The sequence below is a fragment of the Dermacentor albipictus genome, chromosome 5 (assembly GCF_038994185.2).
Source record: "Dermacentor albipictus isolate Rhodes 1998 colony chromosome 5, USDA_Dalb.pri_finalv2, whole genome shotgun sequence".
Lineage (NCBI taxonomy): Eukaryota > Metazoa > Arthropoda > Arachnida > Ixodida > Ixodidae > Dermacentor > Dermacentor albipictus.
Window position 1 is genome coordinate 168,198,274 of NC_091825.1, and position 17,128 is coordinate 168,215,401.

The window sequence follows — 17,128 nt, forward strand, 5'->3', positions numbered from 1 at the left end:
GACAGTGCAACGCAAAGCTCTCTGCCTTTGTTATGTTGCTCGGAGTGGCGATAGAGCACTGGGCCAGCGACTGGGACGATGCTTGTGTCGCGGTGTGGCGTCGAAGCCGTGACGAGAAAGCGGCGGCATCATGAACGTTGAAAGAACATGTTTTGAGCGTTTGGACCTTGGTTGGTTAAGTGTGTTAGGTTGACACTATAGCGTTACGTGCTTTATGAAACTTCAGAATAGGACAAAGAAGGCACTACTGATACAAGACATATACAGTTGTACTTCTAGTGGCTTGAAAATCAAATTTTACTGAGGGCTTCATTATGTGCTCGTTCATGTGCTCATTGACATGCGTGTTTTAGGACTTTGAGAACACAAACTTACTTGTGGTAGGAAAGATAGCTGCTTCCGAGCTGTAGTCTAGTATCGCACAATGGGTACCCGCAAAGCCACGCTGTAACGCTTCGGAAGCGGTACGCCAATATAAAATATGATGAAGCATACTCGTAGGAGGACACTAGCGTCCTAGCTAGCACTGCAGCAGATGTGCTTAAAAGTACTTGAAGACGTTCAGCAATCGTGACAGCCGACGCAACCTTTCGAAAGAGCGAGAGAGTTCGCAAATGCCTGTCGTCTGCGAGAAAAGTCTCGCGTTAAATGTAGCGAGAAGGCGTCGTAGCAGACGACACTTGTAGCATTCCGCTCAAGCGCGCAACGCTTTGTCACAATACAACATTTCTATTTTCAGAAATACTTGATGAGTATTTTTATATAAGTATACATGCACGGTTGTTTTGCTTTTGCAAAAATGAATAAATAATTATTTTTTGACGTTAAATTGGGAACAGAATCGCCCAAGTATGCATACCCTGGTGTGTCCTGGTGACAAACCATAGTAAACCATGCTTCCATCTCAAAGTCATCCAAAGTTTATGTAGCGTGTTGTACATTATATACCATACTGCAGAAATAGAATTAGATTTTACGCGATAATTATTGAGTATAGCTTTGTTTACTGCGCCAGAAGGAAACGCCATTAGTCTAAAGACCGAAGTCAATCCGAAGCCTGTACTTCCCATCATTCCCATGTAGGTTGAGGCGAAGCTCATGAGAACCCCCGTAGACACTAGCGCCACATTTCCCTCTAGGGTACTTATTTAGAAATTCTATGGTTCCATGCGAGATTAGTGGTGCTAGAGGGCAATGGGGAACCAGTGCTGGAGTTTTCACGACACCTACAGCGTCGCCCTGGCGGTCAGAACTTTCACAACTCAGCCGCTCCCGCGGACGAAAATTGCTACTGGTAGTGGCGTTGCGTCCGCTGAAAGTCGAAGGAAAACAAGAGGACGCCGACGGTACCAACGTTCTTAGACATACTTCAGTTTCACAGCTCCCTATGCGAGCCCATTGGCCGACGTGGCCGAAACGGGTGTCACTGAAACTACCGGCACTGCAGTCGCGTCTTTCGTCATGCGCCGCGCGTCGTCTGCTCCTGCTGCGACGCGTCGTTTGCACCGACAGGCCTGTAGGCATAGAGTTTCATATTAGTATTTTTAGGGTATTTTTAGAAACTCTATTTTTAGAAACTCTATTTTTAGAAACTCATAGAGTTTCATATTAGTATTTTTAGGGTATTTTTAGAAACTCTATGCCTGTAGGCGCTTATCCGACGGTAAATGTAGTTTAGATACGCAGTCTGAGTTTTGTGAAAAACCTTCCGCGCTTAAGTGATGGGGACTTCACGGTGTCTATGCACTATCGGTGCTGTAGTGACGCATCTCTCACGCAGCGCGCATCGTCTACTCCTGCGATGTCATCTCTGCGGTGGGTCGTTTTCCCCAACTGGCCTGTGCCGTTCGCTCTTTGACGACTGCGTTTTGGCTGCTGAACAATATTTTATGCCAAGGACCTTTGAATGACATGTCTGGCTAGTCTTTAGAGGCTGCAACTACACCGCAAATGAGCGGTCGTGCACTACGATTCCGCTTTTCAACCAACTTTTTCCCTATAAAAGCGCTACGGTGCTCCCTTGAGCGGGGGCTTTGTTTTTTTCTGCTTATTCTTAAGATGTGTATTAATTAAAGACGGCGAGCGCCTGTGCAGACGTAGGGACATTAACGCATCACGCCCAGCAGTCGCTTGAGACAACGCTGTGGTGAATTGATCCACTCCCGTCAACGCTTCTTCGCCTAATAAATTTATTGACACATGTATTTTTTATAGTTGTCCGCGGATATGATGGGACGTGCAAATGAGTTGGAAGTGATCTGTGAGCAGTGACAAGGACGAAGTTAAATACATATGAACAAATATTTATTTAGGTCCAACCTTAATTCATTTTCTTTTTAACGAACAAAACAAACAAGAATCACAGTGCCACATCTTATTTACTTTGTGCACAAAAAAGTAATTTTGAGCTACTTTTGCTCAAAGCAATTTTGCTCTCTTTCTGGCTGCTTGCACCTGTTCTGTCAGCGATGCCTCACTGTTCATTTTTAACGCGATAGCGTTAAGGAGCTCGTGTCGCAGAAAAGCCGGTGTCGTCGGTGTCGGCGTTTGCGGCGTTGACCGTGAGCGATAAATCACGGCAGGCGCTTCATAAATAAAAAGCAACTTCCAAGATTGGCCCGGTGGGAATCGAACCAGGGTCTCCGGAGTGTGAGACGGAGACGCTACCACTCAGCCACGAGTTCGATGCTTCCAAGCGGTGCAAACGCGCCTCTAGTGAATGCGGTGTTGCCTTCGAAACGAGCCGTGGAAAGTTATACTGCGGTGTATATCGGTAATTATGAACATGTAACGTACAGAAGTCACAATTACACGAGTTGCGAAGTGCGTTTCCGCTGCATTTCTTCTGCGCTTTCCGCACACGCAGAGCCATCTTGCGGCAAACACAGAAGACCCCCTCCTCTCAATGTATGGCGCTGCCCCGACAGGAGGCGCGCCGCGCGCGCATTGGGACCGCTGCCAGGCGCGTCGCGGGACTCCCTCTCCCCTGACGACGCTTCGCCGTGCTCCCGGTCCTTTCTTTAGATTACTATCTATCTCTCTGCCCGTGCCGATCGCGACGTTTGGCTGGCGTAGATCGTATCCCCTCCGAGACACCGAGTTCTTTGGTTCGTTCCGTTCGCTCAGGCGCACGTTTCGTTGCCGCGCCGAACGCTGCGTTGCTCGACGCTCACCGCGTGATAGGTGGGCGCTAAGTCCGATGCGGGGCGCATCGTAAGTGATCGCTGTGCCGTAGCGCATTGTCTTATACCCCTTGGCGGGTCGACGGGAACGCTGTCGCGTCCCACTCTTGAAGGCGAAGCTTAAGCGTCCTCCAATTTTTTTGGAAAAGAAGTGCATGCGCATGACAAGATAGAACTTGATGACATTTGCAGTCACCTCCTCCTAATGATTGTCACATCCTAGTGCCGGCACAGATGCTTTGTCTAGCCCGTCCAGGATGCTCCAAAATAAGTCACCAAAAATTGCGTTACTGTCGAGTGTGTGACGAATTATTTCTTCTATGTGTTTGATGACGGTGAACATTCTGAAAGAAGGTTCACGTAAGCACCCTGGCTTGAATGACCTCAGCTCTGCCAAAAGGCTATGCGAGGGTCGTGGCCGGGTCACCCGCACTTGGTGGCACAGAAGCACTTTCCAGTGATTCAACACACTGTTCGCAAGACATGGATTTCGTAACTTTCTTCAATGTATATCCAGCCAGGTAGTAGACAACCATTTCTTGTGTTCCTGCTTTCTGGTACCCGTGGTCGCCCAAGTCATCCATGTGGCCTGCTGAAAGACTCATCCCACAAAGCTTCTTGTATAGCTTTGCTTCAACTGCACCTTTCAGCTCAGCAGCAGCCTTCGCCTTTTGCCCTAGGCTGTCGTGAAGAGACACCAGTACACCTCGGGAGCCCTAGAGCAATTTCCTCTCACTGCATTTTTCACAGGTGTGAACAAAGACAACAATCTATAAATCTGGCTGAATTGAACTACGAATGGGTGGTCATCGTCACCATGAAATGAACGGACAACTCCGAAGAATTTCTGAAATGAATAAAGGAAGCATTCTGTGAGTGATTTTGCCTGCGCACTTTTTAATTTCATGGTGCAGTAATAAAAGTAATCACGATAAGACAAACTTTGCATTTGCGGTTTGTGCATGCATTAAAATTCAACAGCTCTCCACATTTTCAACAAGACATTTGCGCATTACCTCTAGGGGATCTTGGTTGAGCTTCACTGTCAGTATGTAGGGGACACCAGCTTCGTGGAGCTCATCAATTATGTCGAGTACCGACATTAGCGTAACACGCAAAGCTTCGGTTGTCTGTCGCGAGGCAAACATAAGCATTTTTCGGTGGTGGTAGTTGTGTTCCGTGATGTTGAGCAGGTCGAGAAACTTCTTGATTATCTGCGCAAATAAATGAATTTATAGTTTGCACTTACTGTAGGGCTTCCATTAAAACGTCATGTACACTGGCTTAAACCGTACCTCAATCTTCGGTGAGCCCTTTCGTATTCCTTCTGCAGGATGCTTTGTGTTGAGTGCATCAAAGACGTCATTCATTGTCATTGTAAACGCTTCTGTTCCCTCCGAGTCTTGGAGGCCTTCAACGCTTTCTGCCCTGTATAACTTCAATCCAATAGCAGTACTGCGGCTGAACAGCTGTGGAAGGCAAACAAAGTGTAACAGTTGTAGTTTAAAGAACTTACAAAGCAACAGAGAGCCACCTTCTATATTTTGGCATATTACTGTTTTTAATCGCTCACCTGTGCAGCGAGTCGCACGTTCATTCTCTGCAAGTTTGTGGGGTTTACGTGCGCTGCTGAGAGCTTAGGGACGACTTTGAGATTATGCTTTCTTTCGCACTCATAGAGGAGTTGATAGTGGGCAAAGTTTATGCGGTAATCTCCAGCCTGAAAAACAGTTATCGACGCAAATCAGCACAGGTTATAATTCAATAAAACTTGGTGCTGGGCTAGTTGGTGATGCATTCTTTAAAACTGATGGTAGCGCTAAAAAGGAACGGACACACGAAGAAAAGACGACACGACGACGAGGAAACGCTACTGACAACTGGTTTTATTTTTCGCAAGAATTCTATATTTAAAAGAATCACAACACATGCGCACAACCGAACTACACCAGCCTTCTTTATCGCCATATCAAAAACAATGTCATGCACGCGAAGCGAGATGATAAAACTCCCGAGCAGCAAGAAGTGAACACAAGACCAATTGAACAATTGAAGAAAAGCCATACCGTTATGGTTTTTCAAATTTCCCCAGAAGTGTGCGCTCAGCCGAGTACAAATTAATTGAAGCATCGCTGATGCATAGACCCGCCTTTTCTTGTATGTGGAAAGCTTCCAGCAAAACTCTAGCTTTTGCACTTGCACTTCTGCCCAGAACCTTTGCTTCTTTAAACCGTGGCACGCACTCGCAAACTATCACATGTGAAACTAAATTCGCAAGTTTGTCTTGTTTTGTTATGTTTTGAGAGTGTTCCCTTAAGCGGTCATTGAGGCAACGCCCCGTCTGCCCGATATAGCACTTGCCGCAGGACAGGGGAATAAGGTATACCACTCCTAGGGCACACCTGACGAAGACATCTTCATGCTGCTTTTTGCAGCCGCGCTGACCTTCACCGCAGATGCGGGGGCACAGCCTCGCCAACTTGTTTGGCGCAGAAAAAACAAGCGGCACGTTGTGCCTGCTGGCCACCTTTTTGACGTTGTGTGAAACCTTATGAATGTAAGGCATCACCTCAGGTTTGGTCTTCACACGTTCAGGTGCAGCCTTCATTCGTCGGGGCCCAAATTTCTTGAGGAGGGTATCAGCGACAGCTACGAGGACCGAGCAAGGGAAACCTGCGGCCAATAGCCTGCGAACCTGATAGTCAAAACTAAAAGGCATTTCGTGCGGGCACGACTTTTGAAGCGCTGATTCCATGCAGAGCGATGCAATTGCTCTTTTCACGGTCTTTGAGTGGGATGATTCATAGGGCAAAATTTCTTTCTTTGCACGTGGGAAATACGCCCAACAAGTGTGTCCCTTAGTTATCCTCATTTTGTCATGTCATTTTGTCTTGGTTATCCGCCTAATTTTGTCAGATTCAACTCTTTGCAGAAGTTCGTGAACCTGGTTTTTACACGCACATCGCTTTTCTTTACTCGCACAAAGTTCTTCTCTACTGCTTGCAAGGCTTTTTCCTTGTACATGCCCGCGTGCATGACGACGAAGTCTCCGTCTTTGTCCGCTTCTAAAAGAGAGAGCTTGTGTTCCTTGAAATGTGCAACAATCCCGTCTAACACGCGTCTCGAGGTACGACTGGCCGTGTTGGGAACAACCTTTGCGATGCTGTCCCCTCCCTCAAGAAGGCACCTCTCATGGTCTTCTCCTTTAACGTTCTGGGCGATGTTTCTATTAGTGGCGAGCAGGTCGTGCACTGGCACAAAAGCATCAACAGCGTATTTTGGCCCTTTTTGCAAAACTTGCTGAACCTTCTCGGGAATCGTGACATCCCCTACAACCACAACTGCCTTCTTGGGTGCACGCTCATTTCTTGCAACATTACTGAGAAGGTGCTTAAGTAAGAATGACCAATTTACCTCTGTGATTTGAGCAGCCTGAGACTTGAAGGCGCGATACATCCGTGCAGCGAGCCACTCTGGGTATTGGGTATTGCAGGCCAGGTGTAGCCAGTCTTGGAAGAGCCTTACTTGGCGCCAGACCTCTGCTCTGAGAATCTTGCACAGTCTTTTAACATGGGCCCAGGAAGGCTTGATCGGGCCGAAGAGCGCGACAACTTCATTCGGTATCCAGCCTTTCCGAAGGCAGAAGGCTAGGCGTCGTGCGCGGCAAGTGGCATTGACGATGTGGCTCAGAAGAAGGTTGATGAACGAGGGTGACGTGACGTGAGACGCCGAAGGTGAAAACACACAAAAAGATGGGCCCACTGTACTAGAAATATACTTCAATAAAACTTGGTGCTGGGCTAGTTGGTGATGCATTCTTTAAAACTGATGGTAGCGCTAAAAAGGAACGGACACATTGCAGAGGTAACTCCTTGAATGCCTTCTTCACAGCAAAAACTCACAAACCCGGTATTCCTTTTAGGACGATTATTAGTGAGAACGGAACCTGGCAGCAATGTGTCAGCCGCTTTCTGCTAAGTAAATTGAAGTCGATAAAAGTGAACGACCCCTTCCTGACCAAAAAATCCCAAGAAGTTACGAACTTTCTCCGGAATAACCGCCGTGTCGGTTATGCTTTCTCTGTAGATGTTGAGGATTTATTTTATTCAGTCCCTCAACCTGAACTCTTAGTTGCTGTGAAGGAAGCTGTCGAAAATTCAGGCGAACTCTCCTTTCAGTCCACAGCAGGAGTGTCTCTTGATGATTTTTTAAAGCTTTTAGAATTTTACCTGAGTGTCACTTTTATCCTTTTTGACAAGCAGCCTTTTCTGCAGCGCAATGGCATTTGTATAGGGTCCTGTGTTGCACCTACCTTGTGCGACATCTTTTTAGCCCATGTTGATCGCCTTTTGGATCAAGATTTTATTGGAGGCCCAGTTTTAAAAGTTTTTAGGTATGTCGACGATTTTTTGATCTTTTTAAAAGATCGTAATGACATTTCTTTTGAAGAGTCTGTACAACAGGTCTTAATTACCTTTAATGACCATGGTAATTAGGCCTGGCTTTTACCCATGAACTTCCGCAAAATAGCGAATTACGTTTTTTAGACCTCAGGCTGAGGATAACTAAGGGACACACTTGTTGGGCGTATTTCCCACGTGCAAAGAAAGAAATTTTGCCCTATGAATCATCCCACTCAAAGACCGTGAAAAGAGCAATTGCATCGCTCTGCATGGAATCGGCGCTTCAAAAGTCGTGCCCGCACGAAATGCCTTTTAGTTTTGACTATCAGGTTCGCAGGCTATTGGCCGCAGGTTTCCCTTGCTCGGTCCTCGTAGCTGTCGCTGATACCCTCCTCAAGAAATTTGGGCCCCGACGAATGAAGGCTGCACCTGAACGTGTGAAGACCAAACCTGAGGTGATGCCTTACATTCATAAGGTTTCACACAACGTCAAAAAGGTGGCCAGCAGGCACAACGTGCCGCTTGTTTTTTCTGCGCCAAACAAGTTGGCGAGGCTGTGCCCCCGCATCTGCGGTGAAGGTCAGCGCGGCTGCAAAAAGCAGCATGAAGATGTCTTCGTCAGGTGTGCCCTAGGAGTGGTATACCTTATTCCCCTGTCCTGCGGCAAGTGCTATATCGGGCAGACGGGGCGTTGCCTCAATGACCGCTTAAGGGAACACTCTCAAAACATAACAAAACAAGACAAACTTGCGAATTTAGTTTCACATGTGATAGTTTGCGAGTGCGTGTCACGGTTTAAAGAAGCAAAGGTTCTGGGCAGAAGTGCAAGTGCAAAAGCTAGAGTTTTGCTGGAAGCTTTCCACATACAAGAAAAGGCGGGTCTATGCATCAGCGATGCTTCAATTAATTTGTACTCGGCTGAGCCCACACTTCTGGGGAAATTTGAAAAACCATAACGGTATGGCTTTTCTTCAATTGTTCAATTGGTCTTGTGTTCACTTCTTGCTGCTCAGGAGTTTTATCATCTCGCTTCGCGTGCATGACATTGTTTTTGATATGGCGATAAAGAAGGCTGGTGTAGTTCGGTTGTGCGCATGTGTTGTGATTCTTTTAAATATAGAATTCTTGCGAAAAATAAAACCAGTTGTCAGTAGCGTTTCCTCGTCGTCGTGTCGTCTTTTCTTCGTGTGTCCGTTCCTTTTTAGCGCTACCATCAGTTTTAAAGACAGCACAGGTTATATATGAAATAAACTACGCTAGCTCACCTGTACATATTTGTGCTTCAGCAAATGGTTGCGTACACACTTCAGGGCATGTGGCACATCACACTGGAAATAAAGGTACGCGCACTCAGGCAGGCATGTATGTGGAATCTTGTGAGAAGGTGAGGTTACGCTGCCGCTGATTCCCATCTGCTGCCACATCGAGCGATTGTTCCCAGCCCCGTCACTGACTACGGCGATCACCATAGCACCATGTTTATGCAATTGCATTACTGCTTGCAACACCAGCTCTGCTAAAATCTTGCCAGGCGCAGCACCTTTCGTGGCAAAGGTGGCAATCGGTTGCACCCAGCTCTCCAGAAGTGGTACGAACATCAGCACGAGCGCATGATCTGCAAGTTGGTCAGTTCCTTCATTTGAAATACCGCCGTAGTCCACAAAACCATCAAGTTTGAAGGTTGACTTGTTGAAATCGTACGCCTGGCGTAACTTAATTTCATCCAAAATCAGTGTGCCGAATTTCTTCCCATCTGCTCTGTTGCCCAGCTGTTTTCCAATAGCTTCCATACAGAGCGGATTGAAACCATACTTGCATGGTATTCCTTTCAGTATTTGTGTGAGACGGCTCAGGGAGGGCAAGGGCAGCATGTTCATGTCAGACAGAAGCTTATATGCTCGAGGGCTCGCTATCCTCAGCATTAAACAATTCAGAAGCCAGTCCGCATTGTACCGCGCGCCACACGGAGACTTTGCTTTCAACTGTTTAAACGATGTCATAAATGCAAGTCGCTGCAAAGGCGGAAGTTCGGCCAACGCTTCCTCGATTCTGTTATCGGGCATTTCAGAAAGCCTTTTCTTCAGAGCCAAAATTTCCTTCTTTTGCTTTTGATGCGCAGCAGCCGCCCTAAGCAGCCTCTTCTTCACATTGCGTAGTTTCTGATATCGCTTGAGCGTTGCGCTCGGAGCCTTAATGCTCAATCGAAGTTTCCTCTGTAGACGGAGACAACGCGCGCAGACTAGTTGCTTTGTAAGTACATTGCACTGCTTGTGATGCATATTATCTGATGTCGCCGAGTCACGCTGGCCTTCTTTCACGCCCGCACATATGTTCAAGCTGTCTGCTTCTCTCAGGATTCTTTCCACACTTGCAATGCTAGTCGCAGCTCGAAATAGCCTCTTGTGAATTTTGCTGTAGCCGTTTATGCAGCAAGTACCATCCTATTCAAGCACAACAGTTTTCATTACTCGCAGATGCCCGGCTACCAGTTGCCTCATATGAAATACTCCACATCGTTTCTGTGTTGCGTCGTCCTCAACAATTTCGAACTTCCAGAGCGCAGAAGGCAGTGTCACGTTCGTGAGATCGTTGAGCGCAAAGTGTGTAGCGCAAATTTCTGAAGTTCCATCTTCCAAGCCCAACAGCAGGTTTGAAGTTGAAGCGCTGTCACTACAAGCTTCACCCGATGTAGTTGCCGGCACTTGCACTCGTTCTTTTGGTGGACGTCGCTTTCGCTTCACATTTTTTGGCTTTGAGATGTGCTCAGGCAGCCCAGGAAAGAGCCGAGGAAGTGCGCCGGGAGCAAGCATCCATTTCCCGCGAGGAATCATTATTTCTTTGTTACCCACAACATGCTTGTAGTATTTCAAAATGTCGTCGTCCTCAAAGTGGCGTTCACACACTTTTGATTTGTTTGTGAGGCGTTTGTCTTTTCGGTGTAGCATGCGCTCCCAACTTTTAATCCAGCGTCTTGCGGCGGTGCGAAAAAATGGTGACCAGCGGCATCGTGTCTAAGGCCTCTCGTGCAGCCGGGGGCAAAACAGCACGGCATAGGGAACTTCTTGCGGTCATGAGATGCGGAAACGCTTCTTCAAGAAGCTTTTCAAGAGAGCAAATCGCGACACATCACACAACACCTACAAAACGGAGAAGGATAGCGACTGACGGTGCAGCGCAACAAACATGAAACCAGAAGTGAAAGCAGAAGTCAAGTTTCAAGTTCCTTACCAGAAACGCACTTACAATACATAGCTCAGATATCACAATATTTCACAAAGACGCTCAAAATTAAGAACTGTGAAATAACTACTTTTCAAAATATAAAACAAAAATCTACAATCTACCAGAAATGACGCAACTTCTATCAGAAACGAAACAAAAAGTGACAAAAGACGCGATTGCAGCGCCGCTAGTTCGCGTGACCACCACTTCGGCCATCTCCTGAGCGGAGCTGCGAAACTGAAGTATGTCTAAGAACGTTGGGTCATACAAACTCTATGCTATGGGTAGCTTGTCCTCTAGAGTCAGTATAGTAACTCTATGCGAACTATAATACGGCCGCGCACATGTGTGTCGTCTGGTAGAGCGGCTGAGATATGCCACGTTTCGTCGCCAGCGGCGTGCAACGCACTCTTTTCGACGCGCCTAGAGTTACTGTATATGCTACCACAGGTAGCAATAGCATATACAGTAACTCTAGACGCGCCGCCTGTCCAGCGCTGGTTCCCCATAGGGGCTGGTTGTAAAACAACTTCAGAAAAAAAAATGTTACAAGGATTTATTTAATATGTTTTTATAAACAATTGTTTATTCTTTTGAAGCTGATGGCGTATCGGGACTACGGTCCAATTAGGACATTTAAGAAATAAAAAAAAAATAAGAAGAAGCGACGGAGACGGATAGATGCGGATAGCTCATTTTCTGAACACATAAGCAAAGTCTGCCCGACTCTTGGCCAATCCCCGCGAGCATAGAGTTTCTCACTATAACACCTAGAGGGTAATCTGGCGCCACCGTCTATGGGAGTTTCTTAAGGGGGCACCGTGCCGTCATGGGAATGACGGTATATGTACCATAGTATTGTGTCTGCGAGGCTCGTGTTGGCTGGTGTTGTAAGAGGCTTCGTCTAAAACGTGAATATGGCTACACAAATAACGCGTTCTCAAAGTAAAATCTTCATAAAATGTTTCCCTTCACGCATATTACTTCTTTACTCACCCACGATGCATGACCAAGCGAAGAAAAGCAAGAACAGACGACCAACTGTTTCAAACATAGAGTTAGTAGAACAACTCTAGAGGAAAAGCTGGGCCGGAAAAGTGGGAACCTCTAGGGCGCCGCCCTGTTGCTACTGGTCAATGTGGCCAGCGCAATTACTATTGAAAGAGCTGAGAACAAGTGCAGGTCACCTTATGCTTTGTCATCTAAAAACGCATACCTGATGGCTTTATGGAGGTGGTACGTTAATATTAAGTTTACAGAAAGCAATCACTAAGTCCGTGACCTATGTAAATCACGATGTACGCATTCATGCAATAAAGGATGACGCGAATTTCGGTTTCGAATATGTTTTTTGGATGCGTAGTAGTTTCGTTTAGGTTTGACATGCGATCGCGCGTCGACATCGGATGCTATGGCACACTCGTGCCTTATGTGCCACCGAAGCCCCGAAGTAGTCTGGCATATACCTTCACATGTAAGTAAACGAATGTATCCCCTTGTTGAGAATATCACGCGAGTAGGCAGCTCTTGTGGTGCATCACAATCGTTTGAGAAGCGTCACAGTAGAGCATTTTTCTGCATGCGGAGCGGTGTTTTTATTTGCAGGTTTCCCTTCAGTAGGAAATTGCTGGACAGGCGGAGCAGCGCACTGGAATTGTACTGGCGAAGCCACAAGCAACTCAAAGAATCTGTTTATTTGTTGCACTTTGAACAATCATGCTTGTACAAAGGCCACAGCAGAAAAACAGCCTGATGCCGAGTATTTCTGTGCCACGAAGTATTCAAGAGGCGAGTGCCTAATGCGGATGAAATCGAGTGCATCGAGACTTAGAATGACAGAAAGCTGAGCTAGTTGGTAAGGATTTATTATGCAAAACAGAGGTGAGGCGTGCAGACAGGACACAAGAGTAGAGAAGTGGACGGCGCTCGTGTTGCTTGCTTGCAAATACTCTACTCTTGTGTCCTGTCTGCACGCCTCACGTCCGTTTTGCATAACGAGTGCATCTACCCACATAATAATAGCGTAGGCGTTTTAGTAACTGTGCAATATTTTCAACACTTCCTTGCATGCCATTTCATGTGGAATATATTTTCTGGTCACAAATTTGTGCAGCGAATCTATTTGCATGATCGACTCCGGGCCTGTGGGACCGTTCACTTGCACTTGATGCTGTCTTTTACATGTATCCATAAACTGCAGATATGCATATCAGATCCCTGCGAGCATTTTCAAAATTCAATTATTTTCGACAACAGGCACATATGCAATACTGACATAATCTGGAATACCACTAAGCAGCTGGGACACATTTTTGTTGACCATACTCGCAGGTAAAATAAGTACATCATGTGGACAGCTCCAGCTCATTTTCCTGAAGTCAGTGTGTACAAGGGTTATGCAAAAATAATTTTTTTTCTCGCGCACCGATTATTTTGCTGTATAAGCAAGAGAACCCACCACGTTAGTGTAACGTGTCTTGTGCATCACACTAATATGTGCTTTCATTTACCAAGTGAGATGAGTTACTTTTATGGCTCATTCAGTCATATCACACTGCAAGCTGCATTCATCAATCTTCAATTGGATTTTGCAAATGTTTAATGAAACATGTTTCCCTTTTATGCAGATATGCAATGGCAACCTCTTCCATGTGTTCCAAAAGTAAAATTTAAGCTCTAAATTAAAGAAGATATTTCTAGTCAGAAACAAGCAAAAATGGTGACTGCAGAGTATCAGAAGCCCAAGGTACAGAAATTATGAGAAGTGTCGAATGATTTTAAGGAAAGAGTCGTATTTGAAAATGCAAGACTCTTTAGTGGAGGTCAAGCAAGTCAATATAGGTAGAATACTCTGCAAAATTATGCGAGTGAGGGGAAGTCAAACAATGGGTCAGGAAATGCATTGTTTTTCTGCAAAACAAAAGCTGATTGCCATTACATACCTACGTCACTTTAGCATCATGATAAATTCAGAAATAAACCAAAAAACAAGACACGCAAAAATAAAAAAAAACATTTAATGATATTCCAGCAGAACTTTTTGTTGGGCTAGTTGGTGCATATTACTGAAGTACTATAGTGCCTAACAGACGACACAAGAAGAAGAGACACGGACATAAGCGCTCGTCCGTGTCTCTTCTTCTTGTGTCGTCTGTTTGGTGCTATAGTACTTCAGCCATTTAATGATGCTCTTTCCACACGGATAAATAAAAACAAACACATCACATTTAATGTGGACATATCATGCCTTGTGAAACACTAAAGGAACAATTCAGTTTCGAGCTATGGCACTTGCTGCATAGATGTGGGGGGGGCCTTGCACCAATAGTGATAGTTACCACTGCATTTAGAAATTGAAAGCATTCGTGCAGACAAGGATGATTCTTTATGTTTTCGGCTACCACTTCAAATGCCTCCACCAAGTGTTACAATGCTGCACGCAGCCATACTAAGGATCTCGCAGCAACACCTGCAGGTAAAAAGCAGAAGCAGTCAAAGTGATGGTGTGTTCTGGACACTATGTTTGGAAACTTTTAGGCAAGAAGAGTGCAAGAAGCAGACATAACAACTGCATTTATTTCCATAATTCCCCATTTAAATGGCCTTTTCTTTTTGCTTAGACAATGCCTACGCCTAGCCACAGCAGCTCCCTCATACAGACTCCGCAAGCCAAGAGGCCGTGGAGGCAAATGCAGGTAAGAGGCAATAAGCAATAGCACTGGTATCGACATTCATCTAATTTCTTTTTATTTCGTTTAGGCAGCCAGCACACCTCGAAAAGCCACCTTGACCGCGGGTGTGTCACCCTAGTCGCCAAGGAGACATTTGAGGGAAAGTGACAGGCAATGTGAACAGCCACTTTTCCATGTAAACAATACTCTTTCTCTTGGATGACTCCTCGCCACGCCAGCACACTTGTGCACAAAGATGCCGCAGAGACACGTGCAGGTCAGAGGCAAGAAGCAGTGGCACTGGTGTCGACATTTACCCAATTTCTTTTTCTTACACTGAGGCAGCCAGCACACCTCGAACAGCCACCTTGACTGCGGGTGTGTTAGTAGATTCCCGTTGTACATATGCTCATAATAAACTTCAGTAAACTTGAACTTCATAATAAACTTGAAGGCAAATGGGACATTGACGCATTGTATGTTTGAACATTTATTGTACACATACAATATATGTTATACTTTGCAGTGCTACAGAGCGTATTTTGAAGCTTCCCCGATATTTTGCACCTTTAATTACGTATGTGTTGTGTGGCCCTCAATGCAATTCATGTTGTAGCAGCTGCTTTGTCTGTGTATCGCACATTGGCTTAAGCTCATGATATCCACATACTTCTCTCACATATACAAAATAAAGTTCTATATAGTCCTCAGTGTTACAACAAAAAATGAAAGTAAACAATCCGATCGTGGAATTGTGTTTATTACAGTGGTTCCTACGACAGTTACTGACAAGTTGACAACTTGAACTGGTCAATCGGTCCGTAGCCTCCTCTATTTTTCAAAAATAAAGAAGGCTATGATCTGTCAGGGCAAGGAATTGTATGTATACATAAAAAAGGGGGTATGTGTGTGTTTGGAGTGGGGGTATAGGATTAGGGCGGTACGAAAAAATGTACCAACACCGTGCTCTAGACCCATTCCGTTAAGGTACCGTAACAAAGCGTATCATGCATAAAGTTCATACAACCAACTCTGATATTACAGACGCCAGGCGACGCGAGCTACATTTGTCATGATGCATTCGCGACTGCACCGGATGCCCTCCACATTATTCTCGTTAATCGTGCTCACTGCGCCGAGGCAAAAGAAAGATCATGGGCGCAGGTGCCTTTAAAGTATCTCGACCTTGCGAGGCACGGCTGCGCGTGCCAGGGGAGCTGTCCGTGCGAACACTGCCTGGCACACACCTGCCTCGGCGGCCCCAACCTACGTACCGTTCTGCTTCGAGCTTTGATCCCCCCCACTGTCCCTCGGGTGCCCTGGAGTTCCTGCGCCGCCTGCTCTACTATCATCTCAGGTGCTCTCCTGAGACTTCCGTTTGTCGGTTACATGTGCCCTACAGCTGGATCATTACTTATAATAATAAAAAAAAACGATCTATCGTCACGACGATAGATCGCGAAGGCGGCTTTTGCAACATACCGCGCCCGTGCGAAGATAATTACGGAACGCCAACGAGGAATCTGACCACAGCTTCGAGCTGGAAACGTCGTCGAGTGACACTCCTGCAACAGGCGTGACCGCTGAAAACCGCATACCGCCAGAAACTTGAACAGGATCATCCCTCGGTTGCATAACTGCCAGCTGTACGGCCAACATGGACCACACCCACACCATCCCGCAACATAGAATAAAGAACCGACTTATAAAGCCCAAACACACGGCTGCACGCACACATCACAACATCACAAGCGAGACGCCATGGATGGATGGATGGCGGCTATACCCTTTGTAACGGGCGGCGGCTGGCGCCACCTAGCCTTTTGCTCCCCCCTCCTATTTTATTATTATTCTTTTTTTTTCCAACCTAGTTTTTACTCCCCCCCCCAAGATAACTATCTAAAACAGTAGAGGAAACATTTTGTCCCTGATTTATGTTATTATCTATCCCTTGACTTCCTCCACCAATCCTCTAGCCTCCCCTTCGTTACTGCCACTCTTTTCTCATCTATTTGCCCTCGTTCCCCGGGAAAACCTAATGCCCCTTCCATATCTGCCTCTGTTCCCTCTGCCTGGGTCGGGCGAAGGGCTGTGCATCTCAGCACTATATGTTCAGTGGTCTCCATTTCTGCTCCGCAAGCTGCGCACCGAAGGTCCACGTCTTCAAATTTATCCCTGTATGTTTTCGTCCTCAAAACCCCCGTCCTAGCCTCGAATAATAGTGAGCTGCCCCGCGAGTTATCAAATAAGAGCTCTCTCTTAATCTCCTGTTTTTGTGACCTATACATTGATAGCGATGGCTTTCCGAGCATTCTTTCTTCCCACATTTTTCTTTCCGTCTCCTTCACCTCCTTTCCCACACTAGAACCACTTTGGATCCCCTCCCTCGGCTGTAGGTATCTATTCCTCAGCTTCCTCGTTCGGAGTGTCCACTTTGTGTTCAAACTTTTCATGTACAGATATTTGTACACTTTTCCTGCCCACCTTTTTTCCTCCAGTGCTGAGAGTCTCTGTTCAAATTTTATTTTACTTATTGCCTCTCTACCTTCAAATGACGTCCATCCCATGTCCCCCTGCACTCCCTCATTTGGGGTGTTCCCGTGTGCTCCTAAGGCCAACCTGCCTACACTTCTCTGTCTCGTTTCCATGC